Below are 16508 nucleotides of genomic sequence, written 5' to 3' on the forward strand. Positions count from 1 at the left end.
CTAACGCTGTAATCCAAACAGCACTGGTGACTTTAAACAGTGGTTTGGAGACTTCTTATATTAGGACCTTCTGAGGTGCACAGTAAGAATGAAAAACTATGGGTCCCTTTCTCAGGCCTCTTGAATCAGAATTTACAGAATCTGCATTTTAGATAGGCTCCCTAAGTGCTACTGATGTACCTGAAACCTAGAGAATTGTCCTAAGGGCCTGTTAGCTATCTTGGGATGGCCACTACAAGACAGAAGGGGAGGGAAGATGCAGATGTCTGGGAGAAGGTCTTGCAGGTGATGACGGGTGGAGGCAGGAGCAGGGGCATTTCCCACTACCATTCCTGTGCCCTACTTTCTGTCATTTCTTGGTAATCTCAAATGGTCTATGGCTATTCTGTAAACCTCTATAGTCATTGTTATTGCTTGGCTTGACCTTTTCAAGGTTATTGTCCACATTGGTTCTCTAGAACCCTTTGGGCTGAAAACTTCAAAAGCCAGGTATTATGCTCAACACCGTCCAACATTCACATAGAAGTTTCCAGAACAACCCCAAGCCAGTGAGTCCCAGTGGTTAAGACAGTCTCCAGAATCTAGACACTTAGAGGGCTTTGTGTCTTTGGACGGCTGCTCATGCCTCAGTTTCCTCCTCTGTACAGGGGGTTTACTATCAGGACCCACCTCATCAGGGTGTTGTGAGCAGCACATGAGATCATCTGTTCAAAGCTCTCAGAGTGTGCCTGGAACAGAGCTCATGAGTGATGTTAGTTCAAACATACAACCAGTCAAAAATACCGCCCCCCCACCCCCGCCATGAGGAAGTGCCCACAGCACACTCAGCTGACACAAGAGTCACCGTGGAGGGGCGGGCAAAGAAAATAGGACAAGCTTATTCATGGAGAACTGATGGTGCTGAGCAGAGAGCTCAGAGCTGTGCATGGCTGTAAGAGAGCGAGGGGGCAGAGGATATGGGGGGCTGCTAAGAACCCCTGTTTGTGCTGGGGTGGAAATCATGTATGATGGTAAAGGAAAAGGAGGGAAGTGATAAATTCACTGTGCGTGCACCTGTCATCCTGGATGAGCAAGAGAGATCATAAGAATTCTCAAGACCTAGCTGCATCATTAGATGAAGAATAAAAAGGCTTATTATTAGGGGAAATTGATGCTTTGTGAAACTAGAACTTTTAGAACAAAGAGATTCAGATTGACATTTCTGTGAAGCTGGGAAAGTGTGTTTCAGTCATGATCGGTTACAGGCCTTGGGATCTTTCGTTTTATTGTTCTCTTGTCCCATTTTCTCCCCCAGGCCCTAGGCTGAACTCCGGGGTGGGGGACTGTCTGAAAAAGCCCTTGAAGGGATGTACTGGGGAGGGGGAGGCCTTCCTGTCAAGGAAACACAATCTACATTGTGAAGGGCTTTATTTCAACTGCTTAGAAAATACTTCAGAGACAACCGTAAACTTTTTTTAATGTTTATTTTTGAGCGAGAAAGAGAGAGAGAGGGCAAGGTAGAGAGAGGGGGAGACAGAGGATCCAAAGCAGGCTGGAACTCACAGACCATGAGATCATAACCTGAGCCAAAGTCAGAAGCTGAACTGAGTCACCCAGGAGCCCCAAAACCTTACACTTCTTGAAGGAGTTAGTTCAAGGGGGTGAAGAAGGACATGGATGCAACTATCAGACCAGGATTTGAATATAATTCAAATTAAGGTGACTGATTATGTTACCTTGGGGAAATCACTTAACTCCTTGAACCTCTGTTTCCTCATCTGTTAAATGGGGTGGAGATTATAACCGATCTTACAGAGTTGTTGTGGAAAATGAGACAAAGTATGCATGGGGAGGTGCAGAGCAAGCCCTCAATCACATCCTCATTGATGTCATTGTTATCACCATTTCTAAGAGGTTATGCGAGCAACAACGGAAACCAGCAAAAAATTAAGATGTGCCCTGGCTTAAAATCATAAAAGCCTTAAGAAAACACTGGAAGTCCCTAGAATCCACATCTCTTTTTTAAGTTACAAAACGGTATTGTGCTAAGACAGACACATTCTCCACAGATTTTGCCCATTGACCCCACCCCATCCCGTCACCAGCAACCAATTCCCAAATCTCCCTTCTTCCCCCAAGTTGATCCCCAAGGCACCAATGGCTCAGGAAAGAAAGCAATTCATATTGTTCTTTCTCAGGTATTCCTGCGTTTTAGACCCAAGTAGGGGTGTTTCCATGTTCAAGTCTGTATCCACAGTTTTGAGGATATTTGATGAGGTGTGAAGAGGTGTGAGAATGAGAGCAAGTGTGCAGAATATAGTCAAGGAGCATGACCCAAAAAAAGAAACCACATCTTCCGAGCACTCATTCACTTACTGAGTCATTTTGTGAACCCTGATGGCAACCTTGCTGTGTTACAGGCCCTGGGCTAACAGCCTACAAGTTCCCAGCCTGGAAGGTAGACTGTCATACGTGGCCATAGCAGAAGGGGGGTGGGAGGGGAACCTGTCACGTCCTCAGGTTTGGCCCAGTGACACATTCTGGTAAGACTATTAGGCTCATGTCCTGTGAACCAGCCTTAGGAGTAGGTAGTGAATGCCCAAGAATATCCCAAAATATGTCTATATCCCTCATTTGGTTCCATGCCCGAACTCCCTCATTAGTCTTCATTTTGGAATAAGAGATCATCCCCTCGTTGAAGGCCAGTAGCCCTAGAAGACATCATCAGCCACACCAAAACCACTTTCCTTAACTGCCTTATCAGAACGTGACCATTTACAAAACATTGTTACATTGATTATCTGTTGGCAGGACAGGCAGTTTTGTCCACTGTACAAATGAGGACATTAAAGAATTAGCCTGTGGCCTCACATTTCAAAGATAACAGAGCTAGGACTTGAACCCAGGTCTTCTGACTCAAATCTATTGTTCCTCAAAGCCATCCAGGACCATCATTACTTCCTATCAACTAAGGAAAAGTTACTCTTTCCTCTCAAAATTAGATACTTCATGCTTCTGGTGGAGAAAATCAACTTGAAATAGGGTTAACATCCCACTCTGCATCCTTCAAAGAGGTCTGTGAGGGGATAAGGGCTCTCATGTCCTCCAATACTCACAGCTCAGACTGCCCTGCCCTGTGGGCACAAGGAGAGAGTAGGGTGTCAGGGAACAGCTAGTAATAATGACTGGTTCCTGGGTGCTCACCATGTACCCAGCACTCTGCAACATGCTTCAGCCACATCACCCAAACGTCCTTCACCTCACCTATGCACACCGTATAATTGCAGTCCCTCCCGCCCCCATTATGGATTTCTCCCCATCTAGAGGGAGAACCCTGGAACAACCCCCTCATATTCATTCCTATGTCCTACCCACCTACAGGTTTCTATAGGAATTACCTTGTTGTCCCATGAACGCCGTGGCTGCTATGAACACCCGGCTGTGCCACCGAGCATTCAGCCTCCTGGGACTGCTAAGAGACTTGGGTTCCCTTAGGTTCTCAATGCACCCCTTTCCCCAACTCTGCATTCTGTCCACTTGGCCTTGTAGCCATGGAGTACCCCACATCACCAGGTGAGAAGAGATCCTTTAGCTCATGGCTCTAACCCTTCTTCACAGGGACTGAGAAGAAGTTCTCAGGGTCAGGCAGGGTTGGGATCCTCACAGAACCTGCCACCATCCGTGTCCCCATGTCTTTCCCCAGGCCTCATGCAAAGGGTTTTCTCCCTTCTTCTGTGGCCCAAAGCTTTATAAACAAATGAAGAAAAGTTGAGAGTCTAGGTAGGCCCCACAAACCAAATGAATACTACTGGATAACTTTGTAAAAGTGACAGCTCAGGGACGGCATGCAGGAGTCGGTGCCCAAACTCTTAAAAATCCCCCCACAGTAACAATAGCTGTCACTCCTTGAGTCCTCACATTCTTATCTAATTGTCCCTCCCAAGAACTCTTTGAAATGAGTGCTGTTACTGTCCTCAATTCAGATAAGAAAATGGAGTTCAGAAGGTCACTTGCTGAGATCACACTCCAAGCCACAAAATGAGGAGAAGGGCCCCCATCTATCAGCCCCTAGGACCTAGAATGTTAACCCTAATGCAACACTGAGCCCCACGCCTGGCCATTTTTGAAGGTTTGGGGATCCAAGCAGCATTTCTTGCAACTCTGAGGGCTCTGAGAAGCAATGACAAAGGAGAGTTTAAGTATTGGGTGGGTGGGAGGGAGGGAGGAGGAGAAGCTGTTAATTTTAGATCTGTAACTCAGACTGCACATTAAGTGGCAGGGGTGTCACCATGCCCCTAATCTTTGCCATCCACCTTCTAAAATAAAAGAGTCGGGGCCTATGATTTCCTCAGTGGGAAGATCCTTCCTTCACAGACTTAAAAACCCTGAGGATAATGAGACTTTTTACACAAGACCAAAGGAGACTCGGGCGTGTGGAAGTCTCCTGTCATTTTCCCCAGTTCCCCCCAGACATGTCCTCAACACCTGGTAGAAAGCAATAGGAGAATATTCCAGGAATTTGTCTTTTGAGCCCAGGCATGCCTCAAGGGGACCAGACTGATAAAACTGCCAATGGGACCTGGTCAGTCTGGGCCCTTCATTCCTGTGTCTGAGTCACATGGATACCTTCGACAGAAATGACTTGTAAATTCTAACCCCCTAAACACACTAAATTAAACAATTATTTCACATAGTCAAAATAAGGACCCTAAACTTAGAATTATAGCCATGTTGTGGTGTCTATAGTATCACCCCTGCCCCAAAAGACAATGGGTGACAGTCGCTCACATCCATCTGGGTTCAATGTGTGCCAGGCACTGTTCTCCAAGTGTGCCCTGGGACTATTGCATCAGCACTGCCTGGGAATTGGTTAGAAATGCAAATTTTCAGGCCCCACCCCAGACTTACTGTATCAGAACCCCTGAGGAGGGAGTCTAGCAATCTGTTTTAACAAGCTTTAAATGAATGATTCTGGTGCCTTCTAAAGTCTGAGAACCCTGCCTTACTTTACGGAATCCTCACAATGACTGTAGAAAGGTACAGAAACATCGAGCATTACTGTTCCCATTTTATAGGGAAGGAATCTACATCTCACCGCACTTTGGGTAAAACACTAGCCCCAGATGAGCCCCACTTCATTCTCTCGCCCCCCCCCAATCTCTATCTGTACTTCATGGGATTCTCCCCCTCTCTCTCTCTTTCTGCCCCTCGCTCACTTGTGCCCTGTCTCTCTCTCAAAGAAGAAAAGAAGACGAAGAAGGAAGAGGAGGAGGAGGAATCTTAAGTCACAAAAGTACGGAGTCACCTATCCAAAGTGAGTAGTAACGAGGACTGGAAGGCAGGTCCCTCCGAGTACCCTAAATGTGTCTCCCTACCTGTGAAAAGGAAGCGTGACAGAGAGTAAAGGAGACAAATGGCTAGTCCCCTGGAAACCAATTAAAGGCAGCTTCAGTCCAGGGTTGCAAAAGAAATTAACATCTATGGAACATCAGTTATGTGCCAGTCGCTACACATACATATCTCATTTCATTTAATTCTCACAAAAGTTCATGCCATGTAAGCATGCTGCAATCAGATCAGGGAGGGAGAGCAACCGTGCCAGGCTCTCACAGCTTAAGCAAATTGCAAAGAATCTGAATCCTGCTTAGTCTGTCTCTAAAATCGTCACAGCCTCCCTGGAACACACTCACACATTCAGCAGATACACATGTCCTCATGGCCAAAAGACCAGAAAACCAAGGATGAATGCATATGCAGCAGCAAATGAGATCACCCTGCTCCAGGGGTGAAAAACCACCTTGACAGCAATTGTGTGGCTTTCATAGCGTCATCAGTCACCCCAGTCTGCTCCTCCCTCCCCTCCCTCCTCTCAAAAACCACAGACTTTTCCCTTTCACCTTGAGAGACAGGGAAGTCAAGTTCTCACCAAATTGAACATGTTTATGCTCTTCCTATTAATTGAGTATTCACCTACCTTTCCAGGGAAGCAAGGCCCTTAGTGGGTAAGGACGCCAGGAATGACATGAAATACCAGTTGGAACGCTAGCAATATTCAGTGAGGATTATCATAATGTTATGGATGCCTTTAACCAGCTCCCCATAGAGAATACATACACGCCCTCGAAACTGGCTTGGAATCTACCAACAACCTTCTAAGCCAATGGCTTAATTAACTTGTGGGCTGTGTATGCCATGTCATGAAATGTCTCTAAAATCCAAGAGCACAGGAAGGTGTAAAACTTAGAAGCTACAATTTCTCAGCCATCAGTTTGCAGAGCTTTTTTTTTTTTTAAGTTTATTCTTAAGTAATCTCTACATCCAACGTGGGGCTCAACTCATGACCCGGAGATCAAGAATCAAATGTTCTCCCAACTGCACCAGTCAGGTGCCCCAGAGGTGTGTTTGTTTGTTTGTTTGTTTGTTTGTTTGTTTGTTTTAAAAACAAGTTACTTCTCTGTCTTGCTTAAATACACAGTATTTTCCCCTTTGGTTCATAAAATCAAAGAAACATAAAGTGAAAACTCTGGGCGAAAATATGTGTTGACATAAATATATAAAACAGTTCCCAAATCTCCCTAGCCTAAAATCTGTCTTTGGCTCTGGGCTGCTTTTAGGATAGAGCCCAGGCACCCCAGACTACTTCGTAAGCACTTGTGATCAGATGGCGACCCACCCTGCAGTCCTGAAGCCTGCCCTGCCCCAGACTGCGTGCTCTGGCTATACAGAACACAGGCTGTTCCCAGGAGATCCCAAGTCCTCTCCTGCCCTCACGCCTTCACACCTGTGGGTCTCTCCACCTGGAATCCCCACCTCCTCTTCTTTACCAGGCTGACTCCAACTCCAGCTCATCCCCCAAAATTCAGCCCAGGTGCCACCTTTTTAGGGATTTCCAGTGGGGTCTCTTCACGACACGGTGTGCTGGCCCTCACGACACTACTTTTCACCCTATTTTGTGATCGTCTATTTACTTTGGTAACACCTTCAATGACGCAAGCTCCATGAAGGTATCTGTGGCCCAAAGCCAAACAGGTGCATGGTAAACACCCAAAGCATCTTTGTGGAATGAACGAGTGAATGAGTAAATTAATGAATGATGATCCCTTATTCATTTTCCCACAAGCCCAGGATACACCTTGGAAATGAGAGATGTGATTGTCCTCTCAGTATATCCTTAAGATGCTACTTTCACCCCCCAGAAACTCCTATAGTCCAACATAGTCAGAAGTATCTCAAGGCCACAGAAACCCTAGTCCAAAATATTATCTAGATAAGCCCATTATCATTATCTAGATGTATCTAGATGAGCCCAGGGGTATCCATCAAATCAAGATTCTTTTTTTTTCTTTTTTTAAAAAATTTTTAAATGTTTATTTTTGATCGCTTCTCGGCCTTTTGGCTAAGATCAAGTGTAAATGTTTATTTTTGAGAGCCAGAGAGAGAGCTAGAATGGGTAAGTGGGGGGGGGGGCAGAAAGAGAGGGGGACACAGAATCCCAATCTGGCTCCAGGCTCTGAAATGTCAGCATGGGACCCAATGTGGGGCTCGAAGTCACTAACCTGAGATCATGACCTGAACCAAAATCAGACGCTTAACGGACTGAGCCACCCAGACGCCCCCCCCCATTTTTTTTTCTTTTCCAAATGTTTATTTTTGAGAGAGAATGCATGCAGGGGAAGGGGCACAAGGGAGGGGGACAGAAGATCTAAAGCAGGCTGTGCGCTGACAGCAGCAAGCAGATGCGGAACTGGAACTCACCAACCAGGCGATCCTAACCCCAGCCGAACTCCAACGCTCAACCCACCGAGCCATCCAGGTCGCCCCCCACCCCTAATTCAAGACTCTTGAGGTCGGTAACACAACCAAAGCTAGGTCAAATTCCTGAAACTGCTTTTAGTCTGAACTAATCTGGAAACTCCCTTTGGTTCAGACCTTGTTAGTATAGGCCAGTGTAAATGTGCTCTCAGCATTCGTATTTTTTTATTATACACGTGTAGATTATTATACAAGCAATAGATAGACAAGAAAGCCCCACTGCGCTAGAGCTCTGCTGCGGGTAAGGGGGTGCACACCCACGACTCGGTGAGGTGCTGGGAGTTCAGAGACCTGGGTGGGCCAGCCCACCCCCCGGCCAGCCTACCCCCCCCCCCGCCCTGTGCCCCACCCCCAGCCCCACCCCCACGTGGGGAAGGCCGAGGATCCTACCTGGCTGAGGCGCAGCCAGGGAGGGGGGAGGGGCGCTGGCGGGCCCGGGGCCGCAGGAGCGTCCACATCCGCACCTCCTGGGCGCCCCGCTGGCTGCAGGACCCTGGGCTGGCAGACTTCGCCTCTTCCAGGCCCCGACCCAGACGAGACACGCAGAGCCTGCACGGTGACCCTTCGCCCCGGAAAAGGAGTTTCCGGTCCGCCCTCCCCCGGAAGAGAGGGCAGTCTTCAGCCGAGGACCCAGTGAGGACCCCCACGACCTGCGGGCCAGTTCTTCAAGTTGGTCACCTCAGGAGTTGGGGACTTTACTGAACCAGATACCTCTCCAGACAACAAGGGCAGAGCAGTACCTGTGCTACCCCGCAGAACATTCTGGAAGAGTTGTTGAGTGACATGGTCTTGGCCCCATTCCCAGATGCGGGGCCTTCGGGCCTACCTGTGGCCCCTGAGCACCACCCTCAGTTCTTGCTGAGCCCCAACTTGGGCATCTCTGCTGTTTGCTCAAACTCAGAACCCACTGAGAACCCACCTGAGGAGGCTGTTGGAGCCCGAGGAAGGTGAGTGCCAGGAGGGGCCGGGGCCAGGGCGATGGGCCCTCTACACTTCAAAGTCTCCCCCTTCGTGTCGCTGCTGCAGCTGCTCAGAGTGAAAGTTCCACCTTTTACCGCCTTCTCCCCTGGCCCCCATGTCTTCCACCGACTGTCTTCTGCCCTAGGAGCCCTTGGTTGGTGGGGTCAGAAGCAGGGGATAGGACATGGCCTGGGCAGCTAATAAGACTGCCAGACCTGGGGTGCCCTTGATGGGGCCATGACCTGCCAGGTGAGGCTTGTGCTGGGCTCCCTGAGGGCAGGGTGGGTGGGGAGGAGAAGCTGGTTCTGTGGAGGGCAAGCCAAAAGCTCTGGCCACAGAGGCTGGGGCATTGCCAGCCAGATCAGCTGGGCTGTGAGTGAGAAGCTCCTTCCTGGTAGTGGTCACAGGCCAATGGTGAGGTCACTAGGAACAAGTAAGGAAGCATGTTTGACCACGGCCCTTTCCTGGCAGATGCGATTGTCTTCATCCAAGGAAGTGGACACTCCCCAAGCTATACGCTCTGTTTCTTCACGGGGAAGTCATGGCCCCAGGACCAGGTGTGGATCAAGAGGCTTGTGATGCTCACGGTTGTTCCCATGTGACTCAGGGCCCTGTTAGACATGGACCTATTAGGGGGTGCCTCCTTACTGGAGAACGCTGTGGACCCCATATTTCCAACAGCCACCCACTCTCCCTCTCCTCCACTGATACAAGGCCTGCCTCCAGGACCTGGTGGAGGAATGAATTTCTAGGTCACTGGGGAGGCCTGAGCCCTCACTCTTCATTGTATACATCCTTTGCCTCTCCCCTGGACCAATAAACTGGTTCTTGCCATGGTTAAACAAACAAACCCAAACACCCTCAAATATAAAGCAATGTATAGATGGTACAGTGAAAGACCCCACTCTGATAATGGCCCAAAACATGATTCCCCAGAGAGGGCCATTAGTAAGAGTATTTTAGAGGTTGATGGGCAGTGAGCCTGCAAGACACATCTAGTTTGCAGATGACCACTTAGAATATATGTTTTTTAATATTTCTAATGGTTGCCACAAAATAAAAATCAGGAGATTCATGTAACTGAAATAGTTTCGTGGAGCTTTCAAGGTGGAAGAGAGGTAAATAGACTATCACAAAGTAGCATGAACAGGACCATGATGTATAGATTTTCTGGGAGAATCTAAGTTCTGTCAACCCATTAGCAAAGAATAGCTGAGGCTGAGTGGTGTCAGTTGGTTTCACATAGAGTGTGTTCTCAAGGTTGTCACAGTCCCCACCTGACCCGTTTATAAAACCAGTCTGGCCCCCTTATGCATCTGGCCCCGTTATGCATCTGAGTTTGCAATGTCTCTCCTTATGAAGCCCTTCTATAATATTGTGAATAATATGAGCACCGCCTACCATCTTCTTTTCCATTATATGCATGTCAATATATACAACTCTACCTATTTGTTCCTCTGTTATGACTACATTATGGTACATGCACAGTCTCTTCCTGCTGGATATTTGGGTCAGCTCCGTTTGTCTTCAGTTACAAACAGTGTAACAATAAATGCCCTTGTTTGTAACTCTGCATATCCTGTGGGCATTTCTCTTGAATCAACTTCTAAATGGGAAATTACTGAGTCAAAGGGACGCACGTATAAAATTTCAATAGATAATGCCAATATGCTGGAGTTGGTTTAGAATCTAAGACTTTTTTTAGCCCAAAGCAAGGGATAAGGAGTGGTTGAGGTTCAAGAGTGGCATCGAGAGATGAAATGTCCACCATTGGAGCCCTCTTCTTCAACACCCATACCCGTATACTCCTACTCTACCCCTGGCTAACGACTACAAAGATAATACTGTGAATGGAGAACTAGACCTCACAGGACAAATATATATTAGGATTCTGGCTGACAAATTAATTCTGTCATAAATTGGGGCCTGAAAAACAAAATGAGCTAACAGCTCTAGTTATATTTATGAGATTTTTCATTTGTTATTAAAAATCAACCTTTTATCCAAATATATTTGGGTAAAATAATAAACCAGTGTATTTGACCAGTTTTGATTTAGTTTTTTTGGCAATTCTTATTATTGTATCTAAAAAGGAAGTATTCCCCCCCCCCCCCCCCCCCCCGCGTGCCTGGGTGGCTCAGTTCATTGAGCGTTCAGACTTCAGCTCAGGTCATGATCTCGTGGTCTGTGAATTTGAGCCCCGCGTTGGACTTTGCTGACAGCTCAGAGCCTGGAACCTACTTCAGATTCTGTGTCTCGCTCTTTCTTTTCGCCCCTGTCCCACTCACTCACACGCTGTCTCCTTCCCTCTCTTTCTCTCTCTCTCTCAAAAATAAACATTAAAATAAATAAAAATAAATAAATAGGAAGTACCCTCTGATATTCCTTCTGTTTGTATTTCAGGCTTATTTCCCTTTCTGTTTCTAGTAGATTAACCTGATGTTACTGTGTGCAGGCCACTTATATTTCCAAGGTTTGGGTTCTTCTGAATGGAAGTAAAGATAAAAATCTGCAGTCAAAATTGCAATACAGTATTGATTAAAATAGCCTCTTTTTTACAATAAATGCAGCACATGGGATGTCTTGAAGGTTAGAAGTGCAGACTGCCTGGGCATCAAGCCTGACTTCCCCAAGCACTGTCGAGGGCAATGCTGTCTCTATGCTTTTGTTTCCTCATCTATGAAGATGGGAGTAATAATAGGGTTATAGTTCTTCGCACAGAATCTGGCACAAAATAATGTTAATTGTTATTATTTATTCCAGCATAATAGCCAGCCCCACCCCCTCTGAAAGTTCTGCAGGGTGCTGCAGTGCCCCAAACCATATAAGCCTCTAGGCAACTACTCTGAGTTGACATTCATGTCATGGCTAAATCAGAATGAATAACTCCTTCAGGAAAAGAAACCAGGAGTTGGGCTCAGTTTGAAACTATACTTTAGATGGAAAACGACAGATAATAAGAGGCCTGGTAAGAGAATAATAGCTGACCTTTACTGAGCACTTACTCTCTGTCACACTCTTTGAAGCATTTTATGAGCATTTTCTCACTACATGCTCACAATAATCCTATGGAGTAAGTGCTATTATTATCAACCCCGTTTTACAGATGAGAAAACCAAGTACAGAGTGTTTAATCAACTTGCTATAGGTCACACTGTTATTTAATAAGATGACACAGACCTTCTGACTCCAGAGTTTCTGCTCTTAACCACCATATTAAGTTAGAAGCAATCACAGAAAAAAAGTAAATCACAGGACAAAAAGATGAATTCAGATATCGTCAACTAGTATCGTTCAAGCAACTTGTACGCACCAGACGCTTTTCTAAGTGGTACCAATACATGTTAGGAAGCGTATTCCTTACCGCAAGCCTGAGAAGTACTTATTACTGAGAGCACTTTTATGGATGAGGCTTAAGCTGTTTAATACCCAGGGTCACAGAATTGTTAATACTGGAGGTGGGTTTCCAAAGCATTCCCAGGCTTTCTCCCTAGGAATGCACTAAGAATTCCAAACACAAATGAGTCGTCCTCATCACTCAGCAAATATTTATTAAGCACTTAGAGAGTCAGGCACAAATGAACAATACAGAGATGGTTCCAGCACTATGGAACAGAGATTATGTGGAAGAGAGATACAATTTATAAGGCCAAGTGAGTAAATAACATAATATTATATAATTAATATATAATTAACACCATTACAGGGCTCAAGAAATGTCTAATTGATTTGACAAATGTTTATAGTCAGTTATAGGAAAATTATTCTAATTCTTAAAAAAAAAAAAGACATTTTCTTCTCATGTATTTGTTACCATAGCAGACCCCATCTATGAAGAGAGACATCTAGGACTAATCAGGGTATTTAGGGGATTACTCGGCTTTGCAACTTTCCCACCTGTGATCAAAAGTGTAAGATTGTGGTTACCCAATAGCCTAGGCAAACTGTCAGCTTTTGCACAGACTTGCCCCGAGTTTAATAAGAATTAAGGTTGCATCCTGCTCATGGTTTTGAATCAAAACATTTACTGATTTCATCAGAAAGGAAACAGTAAAGGAAGAGGAGGAAGACCGGTTAGGAGTGATCATAGCCCTTTCCTTTGTAAGGCACAGTATCTGTTATGGCTTAGCATCTACATACAGCAGTTTCGGAGCTTTGTAATTTATTTTTCTTTTTAATGGCTGTGTTATCAATGGTAATGCATAGGGTATTAGTGTTACCAGATTTAACTCTCCCTGTTGTAAATGTTTTAGTAAAGCTAAAGTGATTTCAGCCATCTTAATTATCTTTGAAAATTTTACACCAGTAACATATGCTCATTGTAGAAAAATTAGAAAAACACATGAACAAAATGGAAAAAATTTAAATCAACTAATAAGTCTAGAAGCCAGAAATAATTGTTGCTGATGGTTTTGCATACATTCCTCTAGTCTCAATATTATATATTTATGTATTATTCTTAAATAAGTTAGGCTCATACAGCTTATAAATTTCTGTATTTAGTTCATTATGAATGTCCTTTATGTCATTAAATATACATCTCCCCAGGGGTGCCTGGGTGACTCAGTCAGTTAAGGGTCTAACTTTGGCCCAGGTCATGATCCCACAGTTCGTGACTTCAAGCCCATGTTGGGCTCTCTGCTGTCAGTGTGGAACCTGCTTCATATCCTCTGTTCCCCTCTCTCTCTGCCCCTCCCCTGCTTGCATCTCTCTGTCTCTCTCAAAATAAATAAATTAACTTTAAAATAAATATACATCTCCACTATCATTTTTAATAGTATATATCAAATATATATATATATATATATTTGATCGTGTATGTATATTTGATAGTATACACACACACATATGTATATATATACTGTTTACACACTCCTCTGTTGAACATTAAGAATGTTTTTAACATTTCACTATTAAAAGTGATTATATGAGGAACATACTGGGGTATAAATTTATTTACATTAGTATATACTTCTAGAAGTACTATTTTAGGGTCAAAGGGTAGGGACATATTTACAGGGTTTTGAGTATATCTTTTTTACTTGTTTCCTTTTTTCTTTTTTTGTTTAACTTTTTATTTTGAAATAATAATGAACATAAGAAGTTGCAAAAATGGTACAGAGAAGTCCCTTACATCCTTTAACCAGCTTCTATATATAAAGTGGTAATATCTTATATATAATACAGTGTGAAAACTAGGAATTTGACATTGGCACAATACAATAAGTTACTACAGACTTTACTTGGATTTGACCAGCTGAATTTTTTTTTAATTTTTTTAATGTTTATTTACTTTTGAAAGAGAGAGAGACAGAGTGTGAGTTGGGGGCTGGGGGGTGGGCAGAGAGAGGGAGACACAGAATCTGAAGCAGGATCCAGGCTCTGAGCTGTCAGCACAGAGCCCGACTTGGGGCTCAAACCCACAAACCGTGAGATCGTGACCTGAGCTGAAGTCGGACGCTCAACCGACTGAGCCACCCAGGCGCCCCTGACCAGCTGAATTTTAATATTAACAGAATGGTAAGATGCATTCTTACTTACCTTCCTACTTTCCCTTCTTGCACAATTGCCTTTAGGATTCCCTTCTAATCATTTAGAGGAAGAAATGCAACTGTGTTTATTAGATTACTGTCTTCAGGGTACCTGGGTGGCTCAGTTGGCTAAGCATCCAACTCTTGATTTCAGCTCAGGCCATGATCTCATGGTTCATGGATTCAAGCCCCACATTGGGCTCTCTGCTGTTAGTGCAGAACCCACTTCAGATCCTCTCTCCTCTCTCTTCCCCCCCTCTCTTTTTCTCTCTCTTTCCCCCTCTCTCAAAACTAACATTTAAAAAATTAAAAAGTAGATTAATGTCTTCTATTAAAAATGAAGATGAAGAACTATAAGTAAGAATCCCTCCCCAGGTGTGCAAATGGTGAACTACGATTTATGGTACATAAAATGGGTAGGGCTCTGCCCTACTTTTGGTTCTTCACAGTGCTTGTAATTTGTTTAGAATACACTAGAAGAGAGTATCCCAAAGCCTGGGTTACCCCAACAGAAAATGTTTAACACAAAATCATACAGTAAGGAAGTTACTAATTTCTCCTTCACTCTTCTGATTATGTCAAAGAGAAAGCCTCAGTGTGTGTCTATGGTAAACAGCATAAAGAATAGGATGCAAATGACTGAAGTTAGGGATATACGGGGTTAGAGCATCTTGGTCCGTAAAGAACTGACCAACCACATGTTCTGGCATATTCTTCTTTGGGTTTAGTTTGGATTAGAGGAGAACCATCTGATTTTTGGTTTTCTTATAGGATCTGCCTGCAAAAAAAAGAAGATAAGAAGAATCCTACATCTATTAAGCATTTATTGTATGCATCATTTCACTGACTCCTCAGAACAACCCAATGAGACAGGCTCTATTAGTAACCTCATTTTATACATAAGGAATTCAAGGAACAGAGGAATGGAGTAATTTGACCAAGTCTTCCATCTAGTAACTGGCAGAGCTGAGATTCAAAGCAGGTCTATTAGACTTTAAAGCCATACTCTTGACTGCTGGTTTCTCGTTAAACTTAAGGACCTTAAGTCATCTCTATAAAATGTCAGTTGGAGTTCTCTTTGCTAGAAGTTTGGGTCATTTGACTGTGGGTCTAGTGATTGCATACCACTACCCTAAAGTACACTGCTCACCTACTGACATCCTCCTGATTGGGGAGGAAATTTCACAATCAACTTCATTTGGGGCCTGCATCTTTCAAAGAAGGAAAGAATATCTAATAGGCATTCAACCCCTGCCATTCTGCTTTCCTCCATTTTTCCACTACTGGAAAGCTTCCCATTTTCCTCCAATAATTCCTCTCCTTGGATACTTCCAAAGGTTTCACAGAGGCAAACCTAGCATCAGAGGAACATTAAAATGAAGTTTCGTTTAAATATTGAAAACATTTCCACATTTATACTAGGTACTGAGGAAAGATGGCGAAGAAGTACAAAACTTGGCCTCTGCCATAGAGAGTCCAGTAAGTCAAGAAAGTCCTCCTGACCCCTTCTGTTACAATGCTTTAGATTTCTAACTGCTTGAACCCCTCTGGTGGGTTTATGGATTGCTTTACAAATGATTAACTTTAGGGCAAAGAGCCTGAGACCACCAAAGAGTTAAGAGCCAGCCAAATGAAAATAACACAACTCTAAAATTACAATTCCAATAAATAAGTAAATCTGACAAAAAAGGCATACTTCTTTTGTGACCTAATTTTAAATTGGAAAGAAACTATCTTAGCCTGAAACAAAGGGTTGCTTGTTTGAGGGCAATTTATTTGAGAGCAAGGGTTAGGGATGGTGGAGTGATACAGAGAATGAGGAAGAGACAGTACAGGGGTACATTACTGCATTAGCCATTCAGGGGATGCATGGTACTCGTCCCACAGAACCTTATGAAGAGCGTTATGAAATCTCAGAACTACATGCTCCAAAAGATGAAAGGGGAAGGTGTTTATCCATAGATTCCCCATTAGTCAAGGGTGGTCCACACTTCTGGATCATGCATATGTGGGTGTATAGCAAGCTCCTGAGGGTATCCCATACAGCAGCATCAGGGAAGCAGCAGGGCAGGAGGCAAGAGATGTATGGCAGGGTCCTGAGCAAAGACACTTCCAGGTAGCGTATACCCGAATCTGAAAAATTTCTTAGACTAAGAGATGAGCCTAACAATATTCCAAGTGGCTCCCCAGAGGTGTCCAAGGTAAAGCAATTATCAGCAGTTTGGT

General features: G+C 44.4%; 1 pseudogene; it reads left to right on the forward strand.

The window, feature by feature from the left end:
* Positions 1 to 3530: 3530 nt before the first annotated feature.
* Positions 3531 to 9495, forward strand: LOC124509555 (interferon regulatory factor 3-like; annotated as a pseudogene).
* The last annotated feature ends 7013 nt before the right edge of the window (positions 9496 to 16508 follow it).

Source organism: Lynx rufus, unplaced genomic scaffold (genome assembly GCF_022079265.1).
Source record: "Lynx rufus isolate CCGP_SWC_20201006 ecotype Redwood Valley unplaced genomic scaffold, mLynRuf1.p SCAF_1, whole genome shotgun sequence".
NCBI lineage: Eukaryota > Metazoa > Chordata > Mammalia > Carnivora > Felidae > Lynx > Lynx rufus.